Raw genomic sequence first — 20,983 nt, 5'->3', positions numbered from 1 at the left:
CTTCACTTAAATGAAAACTTACTATGCAGCAAATGTAAATTAAGGTATTCTGCCTTTAGGAGATATGGTTATTGTGACAGAGACTAAAAGAAAAATGGCATCTCGTCCGTCCGGGAATTTGACGCCACGAAGGAAACCGCCATCTCTTAACACTGACTTTCTTTCTTCATAATTTGGGTCATTCCACGTAGCTCATAGATAATGCCAAGGTCTTGATTAAGGTCTACAGATCTTGGTTAAGGAAAGCTTTTATGTTTGATACAGGAGGATCATCGGTCCCGTGATGGTTGAGGCGGCTCTAGATGTTGCTTTTGCTTTTGTATCCTCACTTAATCTGCTGCAACCCCTGTTGGAAATGATAATAATAATGATGGAAAAAGTGAAAAAACAAAATTGAAATCTCGTCGACGTAGCCTAATCCTTGGCCCAAAAGAGTTGAAAGCATTTAAAAGGAAAACATGACTAGGTTTTTATGCTTTGATATAGGAGCATTTGAAGAATCTTCTTCAACCGAACGAGGTGGCAAAACAGTCCTACTTTATGTCAGGCAGCTGACGCTTAACTGAATGTTGTAAGCTATTTTCTAATCTTTCTTTCTATTTTGGCGCTATACCTTGTTTCCTTATCTGTGGCTTTCATCTAACTGATTTTATTCTTTAATTAGCGTATTTAAATTGTCTATAGATTCTTGAAATACTTGGGATTACCTCTGCTCCTCTCACTTTAGAGCAACTTGCACACAAGCAAATTACCTCCTCGATTTCAGGGACAAAATTGCTTATACAATTAGTTATCCCATATAATATGAATAATAAAATCACCTAATAATTATTATATGTTATTTCTACAAACGTATCATTCACATTAATTTCTGAAAATAAATAAAATTTTGATGGTTTTATAATTTAAAAATCACATAGAATGTTCTAATATCGATTTATTATGAAATTATTTTGATCGGTATTTTGCGTGTAGTTTTCAATGCATAGGTTTTACTCTAAAAATTTCCAATTTCTATGTCTGTTATTTTTGGTATCAACCATCATCATTTTTAACAAAAGCTACATTTTATGCATAGCCTAAAACAATTATAGTGGTCTTAGACCTCTTTCCAAGACTTCATTCCGTTCTTTGACCATAAACAACTGCCTTTCATGATGTAAGTTTAAGAGTAATTTTATTATTCCCATTAACCCTGAATTCGGTTGTGATGAAATTAGTTATGACAACCTGTTTTGCTTTTCCAACCATATCTTTGATTCCTGGCCGTCCTCTGAAGTTCTCTTGATGTTCATGTTACTTTCTTTGCACAGGTCACAAACATCATCCCTGCAAGTTTATTTTGAGCAACTTTACCTTTGCTCTCATAATTAGAGATAAATTTGAAAATACCTATATTGGAAAGAAACTTTTGTTGGGCTATTTGTCAGTATGTGCGCATTGGGATGGAAGCCTATGTGAAATGAGAGCATGTAATATAGTGGTTCTAATCTTTTCTAATTCTCGACAGAGTCGACTCTTTATGATTATATATATATATATATATATATATATATATATATATATATATATATATATAGATATACATATGTATATTTTTGGGCTCAAGCCATGTCGTCCTGATGGAAGTTCCTATTGGGTAGCTTCCTAGGGTATATTACAACTACGGCGATATTCCCAGAGAATTTACCTTAAGGTACCAGAATTCTAACTCCTGGAGCGAATATCCCTCGTGAAAGGGATATCGCGACATATCAGAGGACGTATTCTTGACACGCCACATGGCAATCTGCACCCCGAACAGAGATTACGTATCGCAGGGGTCAATTGGCAAGAAACGAAATCGGGAAAGAAAAAGGGGGAGCCGCTCCCAAGGCTCCCTATCTCCCGTTTCGTAAGCGTGCCTGGCGCCAATCCTGGCGCCATCTGTATTCCTTTTTGCGTAGCTTAACAACTCGGTGTTTTTTCCTGTGTTTCTCGCAAATCTTGGATTTATTCTACTTTTCATGGCTTCTCCAACTTCGTCGGACTCTGATAAGTTGAGTACCATGTCTTTTATGTATAAATGTAGGCTCTTGGTAATTTTTTAAGTGATTAATAGGTTTAATCTTGGTTACAAGAGCCGTAGCCTACCGGAGGCGTCATGGACGCTGTCGCTCGCTAGGTATAAGTTTAGTTAGCCAGAGCGACATTCCCGGTTGTTTTGCTTTAATAAATTTTAGCTATTTAGCGTTACATAGGATTTCCTTTCGTGCTTTAGTATTATTTTGGCGAAGTATTCACCAATTCTGGCCTACGCTAGGCCAAGTAGCCTAGTCGTTTGGTGCTAGTACTTCATGCATGATTTTGGTTTTTCCGAGTGTATTAAAATTTTATTGAAGCTTTAGGCTGTTTTTTATACATTTAAGATCATGTTGAATATTTCCAAGATAGTATACGAGTGAGTTTCGGTGATTTAGGTAATCGATTCTCTTGGTGCCTAGGCTAAGTTGCTTATGGAGCCTTAGTATACTTTCTCATACTCCCCGGTTGCTTTCTTTTCTTCAGAGAAGGTATGCAATCCCTTTCCCTCTGTTTAAGCCTTGGGCTTATCCCTAAGTGGTTTATCTGAATTAATTTTCGATAAAACTATACTGGGGTGTTACTGTACCTTCCTGTTCCAGTAAGTCTGGTTTCAAAGAGGGACAGAACAACAGAGTTTTTAGTCTGATTCTGTGTTTGTCTGGCTTGGGGTAGAGTCTCCCTCGCTGGCCTGGCACAGACATAGGAGGCTTAGCCTCCTTAGGTCACTACCGAAGGTTTTTGTACGAGATGATTCCTTCTTTTGTGATCTACCAGAGTAGTCCTTGTTGCTGTTCTCGGGGGAGGATAAGATTCTTTCCCTGGAAGTAGCAACACCTTCCTTGCTTTGGTTCTCTGGGAGCTGTCAAGTATTGATGGCCTCCCTCCTTGGATCTCCCTTAGGCTAAGATGAGTTTCTTGGCTGCGGGTGATCTTTCACTAAAGCAAGGTTGGTAGGACCCTCTTTTGTCCCTTCCCCCTCTATCTCCGTAATGGCCTAGCCATTACAGTACTGTACGTCATTCTACACCTGGACCTAGAATAGGTTAGGATGTGGAATTGACTTAGTCCCTTGCCGGCCGGCAAGGGTCTTCTGCTTTGAGTGCTGCCCGGACCTCCCTTGGTCCCTCATCCATGCCTGCCTGTAGAGCCAGACGGCATTGGTCAGGAAGCCTGAATTAGATTCTCCCCTTCCTTATATGCACTCTTTCGGATTGCAGGGCTTGGAGGTAGTGTACACTCTTATCCCGGCATCCATTCTGTTATTCTTCTAGTGCTGTACCCGACCCGGCTGCCGGCCTATGAGGCCGGCAGCTGGGCAGTCGTAGTCCTCTGGTTCTTTTGCTGCCGGCTGGCATAGGTCGTGTACCTTTGCCGGCCGGCTAATGTCAGCCCTTGTCTGACGGTCGCCAAGAGTGTGGCCGGCAGCCGGGTACTACCTTGTGTAGTTGCCGGCCGGCAGTCATTGCCGGCCGACATTGGCTGTTGCCGGCCGGCACATGCATTTTAACCAGCGTTCTGCGCCTTATAGCTGTTAAGTAGTATACTTTAAAGCTAGTTATGGTGTGTGCCGGCCGGCACATAACCTCCTATACTGTACCAGTATTCTTCAGTATAACATATACTGTAAGAAGAAAACTATAGTATAGGTTTTGGTACAGCACTGTGTGTTCTAACACTTTTGTGTTTTCTTGCACGGCCCTTTGCTGTTGCCCTACAGATAAGAAAGTGAGTTCTTTCTTGTCTATTATCCAGGATTTTAAAATCATTGCTTAGGTGTGAGCTCCACCTGTTTCCTCTGGAAACTTTGCATTGGTTATTCTAGAAGAGATTAACCATTCGATTTTATTATCTGGAAGGCTGCAGCAATTGGTTGTGAAGGAAACACAAGTGTGTGTCTTTCCTTTCTGAATTGTTATGCTATACTATGCATATCCAGTGGTACATAGTTCACTTGATACTCATGGAAATTTCTTCTCTTTACAGAAGGACCCTCCGAAGTGCGGAAGTGTCTTCTGCAACGTCCGCAGCAAGAGCCTCTGCGGACATGAGTTTAGTAGGAGACACGCAGCATGCGCTGTCTCCAAGGGTGATCTCCGGTATTGGGACCCTCAGGTATGTACTGTGTGCACTAACCTAATTACTGAGCCCTTTGATTCCCCTAGGATGGCGGAATCAAGGGATATAGCAAGGGAGAAGCTTCGTACCTGGGTAAGGGGCTTCCAGAAGAACACCTCTGGACCTTATCTTCCAAGTGAGAAGATGAGGGCGTATCTTTTCCCTAAGGCATCAGCTGATGCAGTGATTCCCCAGCCTCAAGAGGAGTTCCCCCAAGTTCAGATCCAGGTGGATGCTGAAGTCGCGGTCGCTATGCAAGACATCCAGTTAGATGACAGGATGTCTGACGTGGACGAGCGTCTGGAGGAAGACCTCCTGGCAGAAGCCCAGGGTGAAGTTCAAGCCCCAGACGTAGTAGAGGAAGAGGTCGACGAGGTGTTGGCTACTTTGGTTCAGATCCCGGAGCCTATTCCCTCAACATCGGCCGGTCACCCAGTAGAGCTGGGACAGGCCCTCTCCTCCATTGTTGGAATGATCCAACAAATGCAGAAGGAGAATCAGGAGAAGGCGGCTGCAATGGAACTGCGGATGCAGAGCCTTGCAGAATCACATGGGCCCCAGAAAAGGCTCAATGTGAAAGACCTTACCTTGTGCTCAGATGCTAAACCATGGAGGTATGCTGAGCACATGCCGATGACGACTGGAAAGATCGTCATCTCGGATAAGTTGGGCTCAGTTCCCCTAGAGGAGGTGGAATTCTGGCCCAGCAAGGCATCATATCCGGACTGTTATGTCCAGCTGAGGAAGGAACCAGCTTCAAAGGAGGAGACAGAGCCGAAGGAGGTCATAGTGATGGACCATACTAAGGCTCAAGCTCTGCTTTCATCCTCGTTGAAAGAGAGGGGCTTCTCTAACTCAAAGGTAGCTGCATTGAGCAAGAAGCTCCCTTCCTTTGTGTCCTCTCCTGCTAGAGCCTTCCCCTTTTTACAGAAAGGGTTTGCGGCTGTACTAAAAGCAGTCGAGGCCGGCAAGCCTTGCCCCTCCCTGGAGGAGTGTAAACCCTTGTCGCTGGCCCTGCCTATGGACCACAAAGACTGGAAGGACGTCCATCTTACGTTCTCAGTTGGGAAGTTGGAGGCTGATATCGCCGGACGTCAGTTCGGCGAGGACCTCCCTAAGCTGTCTGACTTTCTCTTGCAGAGAGAGTTCGAGACAAAAGAAAGACTGGCTGCCTCAATGTCTCTTCAGAATACTCTTGAGACGATGGCAAGTGACCCCAAGGTCCATGGAATGTTCAAGGTGGTGGCCAAGACTCATCTGGCCACAGTGACGAAGGACCTTTATGGCTTCGTCAAGGCGAGGAGTACTTGTAGGGAGTTCGTGTTCACCTCGGCTACGGTGAGGCACGAGCCAAGGAAACTAATCTCCTCCAACATTTGGGGCAAAGACCTTTTCCCTACCGATTTGGTCAAAGAAGTAGTTGATAAGGCCGCCTTGGAGAATAGAAACCTTCTCCAGAAGTGGGGCCTGGCTATCAAAAGAAAGTCTTCCCCGGATGAGGGTCCTCAACCAAAGAGGAAGACTATGAGGACTAGGCTACCGTCTCGGCCAGCCAAGCCTTTTAGACAGCAATTGCAATTGCCATTGCCTCCAGTGCCCCAGATCGTGGCACAAACCCCGACCACTTTTCAGTGGGTACCCCAGGCCGTGTCGACACAGTCCACGGCATTCACCCCATCGTTCGAAGGGCAGTCTACTTCCTTTCGAGCAAAGCCTAGAGTAGTAGCCAGAGGCTCGTCTAGGCGCCCCTCAAGGGGAAGGGGATTCAGGGGTGGTCGTGGTCAGGGAGGCAAGACCTCAGGACGGCAGTCCAAGTGGGATGATACCGGTAGGAGGGAGACTTCTGAAATTTCGGGATCGGTGGACCTTCGATCCCTGGGCCCACGGCCTACTCAATAATGGACTGGGCTGGAGCTGGTACAGCACTCCACCCCCGTGCCCTCGGTTTTTCCAACACTCCACCCCCGTTCTGGAGGAGTACGTTCAAGAACTGTTCGAGGAAAATGTGATCCGAAAGGTGAAGTCCATCAAATTCCAAGGGAGGCTGTTTTGTGTTCCCAAGAAAGACTCGGAAAAGCTCAGAGTCATTCTGGACTTGTCGCCACTCAACAAGTTCATAGTGAATTGCAAATTCAAGATGCTAACACTGCAACACATAAGGACCTTACTGCCCAAGAGGGCATATTCCGTCTCTATAGACTTGTCAGACGCCTATTGGCACATTCCAATCAACCGTCGACTCTCCCCCTACCTAGGGTTCAGGTTATAACGAATATTATACGCCTTCAGAGCCATGCCATTCGGGCTAAACATAGCCCCAAGGATTTTTACGAAGCTTGCGAGCGTACCTCTCAAACAATTACGCCTAAAGGGAATTCAGGTAGTAGCCTACCTGGACGACTGGTTGGTGTGGGCAGCATCCGAGACAGAATGCTTGCAAGCTTCCAGTCAAGTGATCCAGTTCCTAGAGTACCTAGGTTTCAAGATCAACAGAAAAAAGTCTCGACTCTCTCCATCTCAAAAGTTCCAGTGGCTGGGAATCCACTGGGGCCTTTTGTCACACCGTTTCTCCATCCCGGCGAAGAAAAGGAAGGAGATAGCGGGTTCTGTCAAGAGACTTCTAGATTCCGAAAGGATATCAAAACGCGAACAGGAGAGGGTACTGGGCTCTCTCCAGTTTGCTTCGGTGACAGACCCAGTGCTAAGAGCACAGCTAAAGGATGCAACCGGAGTTTGGAGAAGTTATGCATCAAACGCGCGAAGAGATCTGAGAAGACCAGTTCCGCTTCGGCTACGTACTCTTCTCAGGCCTTGGTCCCAAGCCAGACATCTAAAGAAGTCGGTTCTTCTTCAGCCACCTCCCCCGTCGGTGACGATTCACTCAGACGCCTCGAAGGAGGGATGGGGAGGTCACTCTCATCGGAAAAAAGTCCAGGGGACTTGGTCCAAGCTATTCAAGACCTTTCACATAAACTTTCTAGAAGCTATGGCAGTGCTCCTTACCTTAAAGAAAGTTTCCCCGCGTCACTCGATCCACATAAGGTTGGTGATGGACAGCGAGGTAGTTGTGAGATGCTTGAATCGACAAGGATCGAGGTCACCACCTCTCAACTTGGTGATGTTGGCCATCTTCCGATTGGCGGAAAAGAAGAAGTGGTACCTGTCGGCAGTTCACCTTCAAGGAGTCCGCAATGTGACAGCGGACGCTCTATCCAGGTTCACACCGATAGAGTCGGAATGGTCCTTAGACGCAGGATCATTCTCCTTCGTTTTGAATCAAGTCCCAGAACTGCAGATAGACCTCTTTGCGATGAAAGACAACAAGAAGTTGCCCCTGTACGTGTCCCCGTACGAGGACCCCTTAGCGGAAGCAGTGGACGCGATGTCCCTCGACTGGAACAGATGGTCTAGGATTTATCTGTTCCCTCCTCACAACCTTCTGTTGAGGGTTCTCAACAAACTGAGATCCTTCAAGGGGGTAGCGGCAAAAGTGGCCCACAAGTGGCCGAACAGCGTGTGGTTCCCCCTGGCATTGGAACTACAGCTGAAGTTTGTACCGCTACCAGATCCAGTTCTGACCCAGCGAGTCCAGAAGTCGACTGTCTGCGCTTCATTACAGAAAACCCGGACCCTGCAGCTCATGATTTTCTCTCCCTAGCGGTGAGAAAGCGTTTCGGGATTTCGAAAGCCAGCATAGACTTCCTAGAGTAATATAAGTGCAAATCTACTAGAAGGCAATATGAGTCATCTTGGAGAAAATGGGTGGCCTTTGTCAAGGCGAAGAATCCGCAGGAGATATCGACAGACTTCTGCTTACCTTTCTTCATCCACCTCCATGGTCAAGGATTGGCAGCTAACACGATTTCAGCGTGTAAGTCTGCTTTGACAAGACCCATTCTATATGCCTTCCAGGTCGACCTAGGTAACGAGATCTTTAATAAAGTTCCGAAAGCCTGCGCTAGGCTCAGACCTTCAGCACCTCCAAAGGCCATTTCATGGTCTTTAGACAAAGTTCTTCATTTCGCTTCTCTGTTGAGCAATGAAGAGTGTGGGTTAAAGTATTTGACACAAAAAGTTATTTTCCTATTTGCACTCGCGTCCGGGGCCAGGGTTAGTGAGATTGTAGCCTCTCGAGAGAGGCAGGTCGTGTTCAGTTCCTGGATGGGGGAGTACTGAACCTGTTTCCGGATCCTACTATTCTCGCCAAGAATGAGTTACCCACCAACAGGTGGGGTCCCTGGAGAATCTGCCCTCTGAAAGAAGATGCATCTCTATGTCCAGTAGAATGCCTAAAGGTCTATCTTCATAGAACTTCAGACTTCAAGGGTGGTCAACTATTCAGGGGAGAAACATCAGGCTCAAATTTATCTCTGAATCAACTCAGAGCGAAAATCACATATTTTATTCACAGAGCGGATCCTGACAGTACACCCGCAGGTCACGATCCGAGGAAAGTTGCCTCATCCTTAAATTTTATTTAATTGTATGGATTTTCAACATCTCCGTTCATACACTGGCTGGAAGTCTTCCAGAGTGTTCTTTCGCCACTATGCGAAGCAAGTAGAGGAACTAAAGAGATCTGTGGTAGCAGTGGGTCGCGTCGTTAACCCTACTGTTTAACTCTGCGAGGAACAGTGGTTTTAATTGGGACGATTAATTCCAGGGTGAGTGTGTAGTTACATACTGTACTACAAACTAAGTGAGGGCACTGAGTTGCCCATGTAGACTGTTCCATTTCCAAAGGTGAACCTAGCATAAGTGCAGACATGTGTGCCGAGCGTTTCTAACGCTAATGTCATTGATTTGTAATACAGACTTTTATGACTTTGATACCTCGGTATCTTAAAAGTGGCATTTAATGTTTTTTCTTTCAGATAAACAAGTTCTGTTTACTATCATACTTATGCTTAAAGTTTTGGGTTATCTTCTTCTTATATATATATATATATATATATATATATATATATATATATATATATATATAATTGTGGTTAACCTGTCTGTTTATTGTCTGTCAATGAACTTGTTCTTGAGAACCTTGCGTCTCCTTCACCTGTGTCAATTTATTGGTATAATTGAGCATTCATTCTATGTACCTTATCTGGGATAATTCTAATAGAATTGTTCCTTTATGCAAGCTATGTTGCATTGATTTATGCTTTCCCTTAACGGGAGGACTCCGTCCCATAAGGGGACGATGGCGGTTTTACTAGTTTCCTCCTATGCGGATATAAACCTTTGTCCAATACAAGTATTGTGCGGAGAACCGGTCGATATTTCATATTGACGCAGTGGTTCTTTACAAACTATGCTTTACTTAATATAGGGTGAGACCACTATATTAGCTTGCCTGGTATTCATACATAGGTATATGTACTCTTTGAGACTTTTCCAGAGTCTAGTAGGACTCTTCCCTGTAGGGGGCAGGAAGCTCTAACATGGTTTATAGTTAGTTGAAAAGATGTATAACGGTAACATCTTAGGTCTCTAGGTCTAGTCGACCGGGAAAAATTACCTCCGGGGAGTACGGCACGTTCTGAGAATCCACAGATACAGTAATGCTCTGGTATACTTCCATCAGGACGACATGGCTTGAGCCCAAAAAACGGATTTTGAGCGAAGCGAAAAATCTATTTTTGGGTGAGATGGCCATGTCGTCCTGATGGACCCGCCCTTCCCTTTCTAAGAAAGGGCTGTAGGACCCCTCCCTACATACAGTATCTGTAGCACCTCGTGTACGCTACAAGGAATACAGATGGCGCCAGGATTGGCGCCAGGCACGCTTACGAAACGGGAGATAGGGAGCCTTGGGAGCGGCTCCCCCTTTTTCTTTCCCGATTTCGTTTCTTGCCAATTGACCCCTGCGATACGTAATCTCTGTTCGGGGTGCAGATTGCCATGTGGCGTGTCAAGAATACGTCCTCTGATATGTCGCGATATCCCTTTCACGAGGGATATTCGCTCCAGGAGTTAGAATTCTGGTACCTTAAGGTAAATTCTCTGGGAATATTGCCGTAGTTGTAATATACCCTAGGAAGCTACCTAATAGGAACTTCCATCAGGACGACATGGCCATCTCACCCAAAAATAGATTTTTCGCTTCGCTCAAAATCCGTTATATAGGTGTGTGTGCACTTATATAAATATGTAACGTCTTAATAGGTTTGCTGAAGGTAATCATCTACTCCCTAGTTTGCAATTTGGTTTTCGTAAAGGCTTTGGAGGGCAACGTCTTAATAGGTTTGCTGAAGGTAATCATCTACTCCCTAGTTTGCAATTTGGTTTTCGTAAAGGCCTTGGAGCATGTGATGCCCTTCTTACATTCTCCAATGCTGTACAGAAATCCCTTGATTGTGGTCGGGAAGTTCGTATGATTGGCCTTGATTTTAGTGCTGCCTTTGACCGTGTTAATCATGAGGCCCTTGTTTTCAAACTGAAACACTTGGGAGTGAGTGGGTCGTTTCTTAGCATTATTATTGATTTTTTAAGTAATAGATCTCAGAGTTTTTGTTGATGGGCACCATAGTGATTATAGGAATGTGATATCCGGTGTTCCACAGGGTAGTGTTCTTGGCCCAGTACTTTTCATACTATATACACATGACATGTGGTTTGGCCTAGAAAACAAGCTTGTTGCATATGCAGATGACGCTACTCTCTTTGCATCAATTCCATCCCCTGAATGTAGATCTGGGGTTGGTGAATCTCTTAATAGAGATTTAGCTAGAATCAGTGCATGGTGCAAATTATGTGGTATGAAGTTGAATCCTAACAAAACTCAAAGTATGATTGTAAGTAGGTTAAGGACGGTGGCTCCTCAACATCCGGATCTCAGTATTGATGATGTTTCTTTAAATTTGTATGACACTTTCAAAATATTAGGTGTGATTCTCGACAGCAAATTTGCTTTTGAGAAACATATAAGGTATGTGTCTTCTTCAATTGCACAAAAAATAGGCTTATTGAGAAAGTCTTTCAAGATTTTCGGTGATCAATCTATTCTGAAGAAGTGTTTTGATTCTTTCATTCTACCTTGTTTTGAGTATTGTTCTCCTGTCTGGTCTTCAGCTGCTGATTCTCATTTTAATTTGTTGGACAGAAACTTACGGTCTATTGAATTTCTTATTCCTGATCTAGATATTAATCTCTGGCACCGTCATTCAATTAGTTCATTATGCATGTTGCATAAGATTTTCATAACTCTGACCATCCTTTACATTTAGATCTCCCTGGACAATTCTATCCTGTTCGTAATACTAGGCAGGCAGTTAATTCTAATAGCCAGGCCTTCTCCATCATGAGGATCAATACTACGCAGTACTCTAGAAGTTTTATTCCAGCTGTTACCAAATTGTGGAATGATCTTCCTAATCGGGTAGTCGAATCAGTAGAACTTCAAAAGTTCAAAGTAGGAGCAAATGCTTTTTTGTTGACCAAGCGGACACGAGTCTTTTTATAGTTTATTTATGACATATTTGTTTTTTATGTTGTTAATAGTTTATATAGGACATGTCTGTTTTGACGTTGTTACTTTTTTTAGAATGATTTATTGTTAATTAGTTCTCTTCATTTATTTATTTCCTTATTTCCTTTCCTCACTGGGCTATTTTTCCCTGTTGGAGCCCCTGGGCTTATAGCATCTTGCTTTTCCAGCTATGGATGTAGCTTGGATAGTAATAATAATAATAATAATATATATATATATATATATATATATATATATATATATATATATATATTGTGTGTATGCACTTATATAAATGTGTGTGTATATATATATATTATATATATATATATATATATATATATATATATATATATAAATATATATATATATGTGTGCACTTATATAAATATATATATATATATATATATATATATATATATATATATATATATATATATATATATATGTGCACTTATATAAATATGTATATATATATATATATATATATATATATATATATACTGTATGTGTGTGTGTGTGTGCACCTATATATATATATATATATATATATATATGTGTGTGTGTGTGTGCACCTATATGAATATGTATATATATATATATATATATATGCACTTATATAAATATATATTTATATATATATATATATATATATATATATATATATATATATATATAGATATATTATTATTATTATTATTATTATTATTATTATTATTATTGTTATTATTATTAAATGCTAAGCTACAGACCTAGTTGGAGAAGCAGGATGCTATAAGCCCAGGGTCCCCAACAGGGAAAATAGCCCAGTGAGGAAAGGAAACATGAAAAGTAAGAATAGTAACAACATTGAAATAAATATTTCCTATATAAGCTATAAAAACTTTAACAAAACAAGAGGAAGAGAAACTAGATAGAACAGTGTGCCTGAGTGTACCCTCAAGGAAGAGAACTCTAACCCAAGACAGTGGAAGACCATGGTACAGAGGCTATGGCACTACCCAAGACTAGAGAACAATGGTTTGATTTTGGAGTGTCCTTCTCCTAGAAGAGCTGCTTACCATAGCTAAAGAGTCTCTTCTACCCCTACCAAGAGGAAAGTAGCCACTGAACAATTACATTGCAGTATTTAACCCCTTGGCTGAAGAAGAATTATTTGGTAATCTCAGTGTTGTCAGGTGTATGAAGTCAGGGGAGAATCTGTAAAGAATAGGCCAGACTATTCGGTGTCTGTGTGGGCAAAGGGAAAGTAAACCGTAACCAGAGAGAAGGATCCAATATAGTACTGTCTGGCCAGTCAAAGGACTCCATAACTCTCTAGCGGTAGTATCTCAACGGGCGGCTAGTGCCCTGGCCAACCTACTACCTATAAATATATATATATATATATATATATATATATATATATATATATATATATATATATATATATATGTATATATATAGTTTGCCTAAGTATATTATACATAGAAAATAATGGCGTCATTTGAAAAATGAAATTATTTATTACCTGGTTCTTTAATATCTTTAGACATTTTCGTCTTTTGAGATTTACTGAGGATTTAGTTAGACCCAACTTGTGAAGGTTTAAATGCTGTTTGCCCCTCCTTGCCTTATTGTTATGTGGGACTTGAAGTTGACACTACTGATTTTATAATTCTTATGAAGCCTATAGGCCTAGAATGAAAATGAAGAAGAGACTGTGGAGAAATTTCACAAATTGTAACTTTATGCCCAGATAGACACCTTTCATAAATGACAAGATTTGATGCAAATATTTATTGTTGCTACCAGACAGACATATAGCCATACCCTAGTATGTGTTAAAGACAAGACAACAGAGCCATATTATTATTATTATTATTATTATTATTATTATTATTGTTGTTGTTGTTGTTGTTATTCGAGATACGTTGCTATTGTAGAATCTGCCCATTATAGGTGTGGGGGAATAAGTCTGACCCGATTATAGCTTTCCTTTCGTAAATTAAAGTTGGATAATATAGGTAGTTTTAATTGTATTTCTGGTACCGAAGATAACACACCACTTCGCTTATTCACTTATTCATTTATCATTATTACTTCTCCCTTAATAAACTCCTCAAGAGATTAGACCTATATAGGCAGCGTTGACTGTTATCTAAGCTTTGGCTTGAATTAATTTATTGCTAGTTTCGAGCCACGACCCTAACTACCTTTTGCTTCATACACAAAACGACATAAGCAAAATCAAGTAATAACTTTGAATTGATAACCCAAATGCATAGATGGTTATTATTATTAGACAACAGGACTAAGCTTAGATTATTTTCCCTCATGAAGCCCTCTTTCCCACTCCGACTATCTACAGACACAGTTCCAGGAATAGTCTCACGGAATCAAGGTGTTCAGAGGGATTCGTGTTTCATTAATGTATTACTTTTTTTTTTTCTGAAATATTATTGTAGCACAATTGTTTTAACTATCTAATATTTTTGTTCAATAATAAAATTTTTCATAACAGTTGAGCAACTTTGTGCATTCATACACATGTTTACAAAGTGAAATATAAGATTTATTACTAAGTGACAAGTTATGTTCAACGATGTCCAATACAATGATAAATAAATAGCAAAAGTCTGGCTGCATACTGTAGACGGGAATTCCCCCCCCCCACCTCTTGCCCTTTATTAGTAGAGGAAGAGAAGAAGGAAAAGGATAAGAAAGGGTTACTAATGAGAGAGAGAGAGAGAGAGAGAGAGAGAGAGAGAGAGAGAGAGAGAGAGAGAGAGAGAGAGAAGGAAGAGGAGAATTCAACACCAGACCAAAGAAAGCCTGTTGCTGTTTTGCTGGATAACCGGGGGACGTCAGTGGCAGGATACTCTCTTTCTATCCTGCCTGTCTCGGAACCCCAAACCGAGAGGTAGTCCTGAATCGGAAGACACCCAAGAGGAAGGATCCTCAACGGAGTCGATTTCTTAGGGCTTGACCCGACCCAGGACTCTCGGAAAACCCGAGTCTCTTTACTTTAGGTTATCCAGGACGATACATGTGTGTGTGTGTGTGTAGATTGCCATGCATATAGCATGACACGGGCTCTTGCCTTTGGGCAGCCCGTAATAGGATTGGGTTTGTAAAAGGTATACTCCAAGGAGTAAAATTTGTATTAGTAAATGGAACGTTAGGTAATAATAGGAAAAGGAATGTCAGGTTAGGGATAGTTAAAGGAAATGATATGTAAGGATGATAAATGAATGATGGAATGGAATGGAATGGTACAAGACGTGACAAGGGGTAGATAGTAACCCGAAAAGGGGGTCTCCCTTTTAGGTCCACGAAAGAAAGTTTTTAGTAAGAGGATAAAGTATTGATAGTAGTAAGTCCCAGTAAGTAAAAGAGACTGGGAGAGGAGTGAAGGAAATTTTAGTAGGAGAGTAAAGGAGTAGGTTTAAACAAAGAAGTTTATTCCTGCTCTTTGTGGTGGAAAAGGGGGAGGAGGCCAAAAACTGTGCTGCGCTCGGTCAGCTGGCACGAGAAAGGCCCCCTAAGGATAGGGTAAGAGGAGGGTTAACAGGGAAAGAGGGTGGGAGACAGGAAAAACAAGAGCTGTTTCCTTATGAGGAAGACAGCCTTGTAATAACTATTCTCCATTTAGGAATAGGGAATTGGGAAGGGAAGGATTGCAAGTAGGGAAGGATTATCTCTGCTCAGTGGCTGAGAACTGGAACTGTTGCAGGAGTTGCTGGAAGGTGGAGGTTGATGAGAGGGAGAGGACTTTGGTAAGGATCTGGAAGGCGATAGGTATGAGGTCTTGCAAGGTGAGAGACTCAATTGCTTGAGTCAAGGTTTGGGAAGGGGAAGAGGATGAAGGTCGTTGCTGGTCCCTTTGGGGAGCAGTTGCAGGTCGGTGCTGATCCTTCTTAGGAACAGTTGTAGGTCGTTGTTGGTCCCTTTGGGGACCAGTTGCAGGTCGGTGCTGATCTTTCCTAGGAACAGTTGCAGGTCGTTGCTGATCCTTTGTAGGAGCAGTTGTAGGTGTAGATGCAGGAGCTATTGTAGATGTAGAAGTAGGAGCAGGAGTTGGCTGAGTTGGTCTTCTCTGGCGAGGAGTTCTCTGTTCTTTAGGTGGCTGGGATGAAGCTGGTTTGTTTTGGTTTGAAGAGGATGTATTCTTCATAGCTGCTATCCTCTTGAGACGCTCTGGGCAGCGCTTATTCCAAGCATGGTGTGGCTTGGAACAATTGGGGCACTTGGATGTGGTTTGTCGCCCTTCTTTATGGGCCTTTATGCACACTTCTGTGCTATGTCTCTGGCTGCAGATACCACAGATAATGGGGCCTCTGCATTCTTCTTTATGATGTCCAAAGCGTTGGCATCTGTAGCATCGAAGGGGCTCAGGTGTATATTCCTCGATGGGGAAAGTACCCCAGACTCCTAAGTCCAGTTTGGAAGGAACTGGACCTATAAAGGTGGCGATTAGGCGTCTAACAGGAACGTCATCCTTGCTTGTGCAGCGAATAGCACAGTCAATATTGCTGCACGAGGTTACAATGGAGATAGGCATCGTCACAGGATACCTGGTAATGACTGCCTTCTTCCTGATAAAAGCAGGATCCAGCAGTGTTAAGGTGGAGTCTTCCTGAAGGAATCTGGCTGTCTCGATGTCCTTGGGATAGATGATAAGGTCACCTTTCCTGTTAGGTCTTGCAGTGAGTTTCATGCCAGGCTTGGCAGCCATGGCAGCAACAGAGGCATAAGAGAGCTCGTGGTTTGCCTGTGAAAGTCGAAACTTTGGCAGAGGCTTCTTTGGTTGTGTAGCTGAGATGTTTTCTTGTATTGCAGTGGCGTCTTGCAGAAGAGTTTGGAGGCAATCTATGCAGTTGCAGTCCGTGGAGTGGGCCCCTTGTTCGGTCTCCATGGCGTTGGAGGACTCAGGCTCGTTGGTAAAAGGGTTGACTGCTGTTGCACCTGATTGCTGTGGAGTTGTAGGGACAGACAAGGACGAGTCTGTGCTCTCAGTCCTTGGAGTCACAATAGATGATGTTGGGGCTGTTTCTGGCGTTGGTGAAGATGTGACAGAAGCCTTCTTCCTTTTCTTCTTCTGGCGTTCAAGATTCTTCTGTTGTTCAAGATTCTTGATTGGAACTAATCTATTATGCTCGATAATCTTGAAAGAGGCATCTTTGCAACCCTCACAGTTACAAGTGACATGGTGATTATGAACTTTTGGGTCTACAAAAAAGTTCATTTTAGCTATGTGTTTGAAGATCTCAGCTCGGCGACGTTGGTAAGCCACACAGCTATCACAGTCACAAACTTGGCCATTGAAATAGTCTTCACAGTGTCTTTCTTCTTCGTCATAATAGTCCCATGCCTGTTTTCCTAAATGAAAAACGGACATTGTGGTTGAACTCTACGGGAATCACAGTGAAAATTTCGGGAGGTTACGATGCACATAATCCAAGAGCAGTTGTCAGCAAGGTCCTTTAATGGGAGAGGTCGGCTCATCAGTGAGGTACGCGCATGTGGGCGGAGCTTTTGTGACGTCATTTATCGGTGACGGTGGCTGAGGTTTGACTTGACTAGACGTAGTCTTATTTGATATCTGTCACGTTCATTTTTTTCCAGAAGGAAAAGATAGAACATTTTGAAAAGACCAATCAAGAACTCCTGAAACTGATTAGTTTGGAAACGGAAGTGACAGAACCTAAGTTCACATTAACTGAAATAAACAAGTTATTTCAACCTGTGCTAAGTGCAACACAGATAAAATCTCATAACTAATGTCTGTCAGTCAATGCAGCGATGAAGACATATCGTTAGCTTTCACTCTCAGAAGCATGAGCACCAAATGCTATTCATATTTGCGAACTAAAAGAGGATTTCCTCTGCCATCAAAAAGTACACTGAATAAACGAGCGCAAAATCTCAAATGTGAGCCGGGTATTTTGCATTCGGTTCTGTCACTGATGAAGGCAAAATCAGAAACAAAGACGGAAATTGAAAAACTTGCCGTTATTTCATTTGATGAAATGAATATTTCTAGTAAGTAGATTTATGACAAAGGGATGGATGTTTTGTATGAACCTCATGATAAAGATTTGAGGGTTTGGAAAGAATTCGGGATTGATCCCCTTAACCCAGAAAAAGTCTTTTTTAAAAATCCATGTGCTAACAGGAATGTCTTCATATTTGCCGATGCTCCCCATATGATAAAGTTAATTATAAATCATTTTCTGGATCACGGTTTTCTTATGGAAAATGGAAATAGCGTATCTGATGCCTGTGTCCGTGAAGTGCTAATGAAAACCGTATCAGAGTATGCCTTAGCATATAAAATTAATAAAACACATATAAATGTAAGTGGCTTACAAAGACAGCGTGTATGTATGCTGCACAGCTACTTTCAAAGTCATGTGCTAAGGCATTGTATTTTTTAGGAGAAATGGGCTTTATTAGAGAGGAACAATTGGAAGGAAACTGCCGATTTTATAGCTACAGTGAATGAATAGTTCGATGTCATCAATTCTTCTATGATGTTAGGCGACATAAAAGCCCGCAATGCATTTGTGAGAGATTTGGATAGCCAGAAAAGTGTTCTAAAAAGAATGGTTGATGCTAGGCTGGGAATGAGGGTAAAAAATCCAAAATTTAATTGCCTTTGCAAATTATCTTGTCACTCAATGATTGGGCTATATAACATGCTAAAACAGTCAGGACATTTCTTTTATTATGACAAGGAGATTGAATCAAGACTGTCTTGAATTTTTTTTGGAGGTATTAGGCAGATGAGGGGTTCTCATGATCATCCCGATGCCTTAATTTTAAGTACAGATTGAAAAATTTTTTGCTAAGTAGGGATATTGAACTTGTTAGCGATAAGGCAAATGAAAACCTTGACCCGTTATCCCATGAAATGGTATCATCTGAACGTGATGGAAATGGATCTGATAAATCTTTCAATGACAGGGAACTGGCCTTAGAAATATGTATGACAAACATAATTTTTAGAGACCTTTAAATTGATGTGGATCTTAAGAATGACGAAATGTTCCCTGAGGAAACAGAATTTGCCAAATGTCAGAAATCCATTGACACCACAGGATCTGTTATCGAGGAATAGTCCTTAAGATATATCGGTGGATATGTAGTGAAAAAGTTTTTGTTTAAATATCCAAATTTAGGGTATATTGTTGATAGCAAGACGTCAGAGACATGGGTCCATTATATAAGTGAAGGAAAACTCTATGCACCATCCGACGATTTTTTTTTTCTAAACTAAAAATTTGTAGAGAAATTTTTTGAGCAATGCATGGGTATGGGCTTAGACCAGGAACAGAATGCATAAAAACAATGGCTGCTGAAATGAAATCTGCTGTCACTGGTGTTCCTGACGAGGTTGTGGAATTTTTGACCAAAATATCAGTGTTTTTTAGAATGCGGCACCTCAACAACATTATCGACATAAGTAAAAAGAAAAAGAGGACTTGCAGGAGTACAGTAAGAAAAACCATGAAAACAACAACTTAATTTTTCCTCCTGGGGTGCACACCTGGCTCGGTGAGAAACAAACTCATGCTTATCTGAATTCCATCACTATTAAACTGTCATCTTTGTTCTGTTAATCTGTTAGGATTAAAATGAGAATCTTTAACTCGTTGTGTAGGATTTAGTACCAAGGACAACTTTCTCTACGTTAATCTATACCTCTTTGGTTAAGGATAAGTGGCAGTCAATACATTACAGTATTTGTGTTCCCTTTTAAGATACATCTATACCCTATGACTATGTTTAGAAGCATCAGAATATTATTAAACTTTGATGTATGGTCTGCCCTAAGGATAATCTGTACTTTAATAAAAAAAATAGAAATAAAATATTAAGGAGTATTTTTATTTTGGAAAGGTATCCTTGTATCGTGTTACTACGTATAGCCTACCTGTCAGTCAATGCTGTCAAGGGAGACTATACGAGGTGTGACGTCATGCGCAGACGGAACGTATTTTCGCTCGCTGATGAGCCGACCTCTCCCATTAAAGGACCTTGGTTGTCAGCACCGAGTCTAAGCGAACACTGGACGATACAGAAATCACTGCCATTACTAGTCGGAAAATATTCTCTATTTAAGAAGACTCAAACATTTTATGTAAAGTTTATAGATTTGTTGATAAATTCATAATTTTTTTATAAAGTTTTATAATTAAGAATTTAGTTGCCTTTCATAATAATCATCATTATAGCTATTTATGAATTTTGAATATGCTGCATATTAAGTGAGGATAGAAAAGCAAAAGCAATACCTCTAGAGCCTCCTCAACCATCATGGCACTGATGATCCTCCAGTATCAAACAAAATTTTTACTTAACCAAGATCTGTAGACCTTACTAAGACCTTGGCTTCATCAATGAGTTACGAAAAAAAAACCGAAAAAAAAGAAAATCACTATGAAGAGATAGCGTTTCCTTCGTGGTGTCAAAGTCCCAGACGGACGAGATGCCATTTTTCTTTTAGTCTGTCATAATAATCATATCTCCTAAAGGCAGATTATCTTATTTTACATTTGCTGCATAGTAAGTTTTCATTTAGGTGAAGGCATACTAATTTTTAGAAGAAATCCCATTAGAACATCCGAGGAAAAGAGAGAAAACGGAGTCATGGCTTCTACAATACATCAATATGTTTTAAACGTTGCATTGTAGGCATATCTGACATTACAGCTTCTGCATCTACATGTTTTCAACGTTGCATTGTAGGCATATCTGACATTATAGCTTCTGCATTTACATGTTTTAAGCGTTGCATAGTACGCCTATATGACATCACAGCTTCTGCAGCTATAGAGCCTTGCATTGTAGGCCTACCTGACATTACCGACACATCGTTGCTTTTGTGCAGTATTCCAAAATCAAGCATTTATATTCCTCTTGTGTTTCTTCAGTAGCAGCAAATATGATCTATTTCAGTGTACAAACGATTACGCAATTTCGCAGAAATTTAGACAACTTCAGATTCCAACTATTTTGATGAGTTACTTTTCATGAATTAAACTGACCAGTTTTAATATTTTAAAGAGTTTGAATAAAATTCATTATATATATGGTCATCATCTTTTCCTAGGCCTATTGATCCTAACTGCCCCGGTTACATTTCTCCATTCATCATCTCCTACTTCATACAGCACATGCTGTAAAATTGAAGTTTCCAAAGAATTTCATCAAACATGGTCTACTGATATTGTTTGGACCTTAGACAGTCTTAATTACGAACAAACAAAAGTTATAGTGAAATCTTGGAAACTAGTTGTGACTGTTCGATGGAAATTCTAGGCTGGATATTCAAGTTAAAGAATGGAAATATTT

Source organism: Palaemon carinicauda, chromosome 11, assembly GCF_036898095.1.
Source record: "Palaemon carinicauda isolate YSFRI2023 chromosome 11, ASM3689809v2, whole genome shotgun sequence".
Lineage (NCBI taxonomy): Eukaryota > Metazoa > Arthropoda > Malacostraca > Decapoda > Palaemonidae > Palaemon > Palaemon carinicauda.
This window is presented reverse-complemented; position numbering follows the sequence as displayed.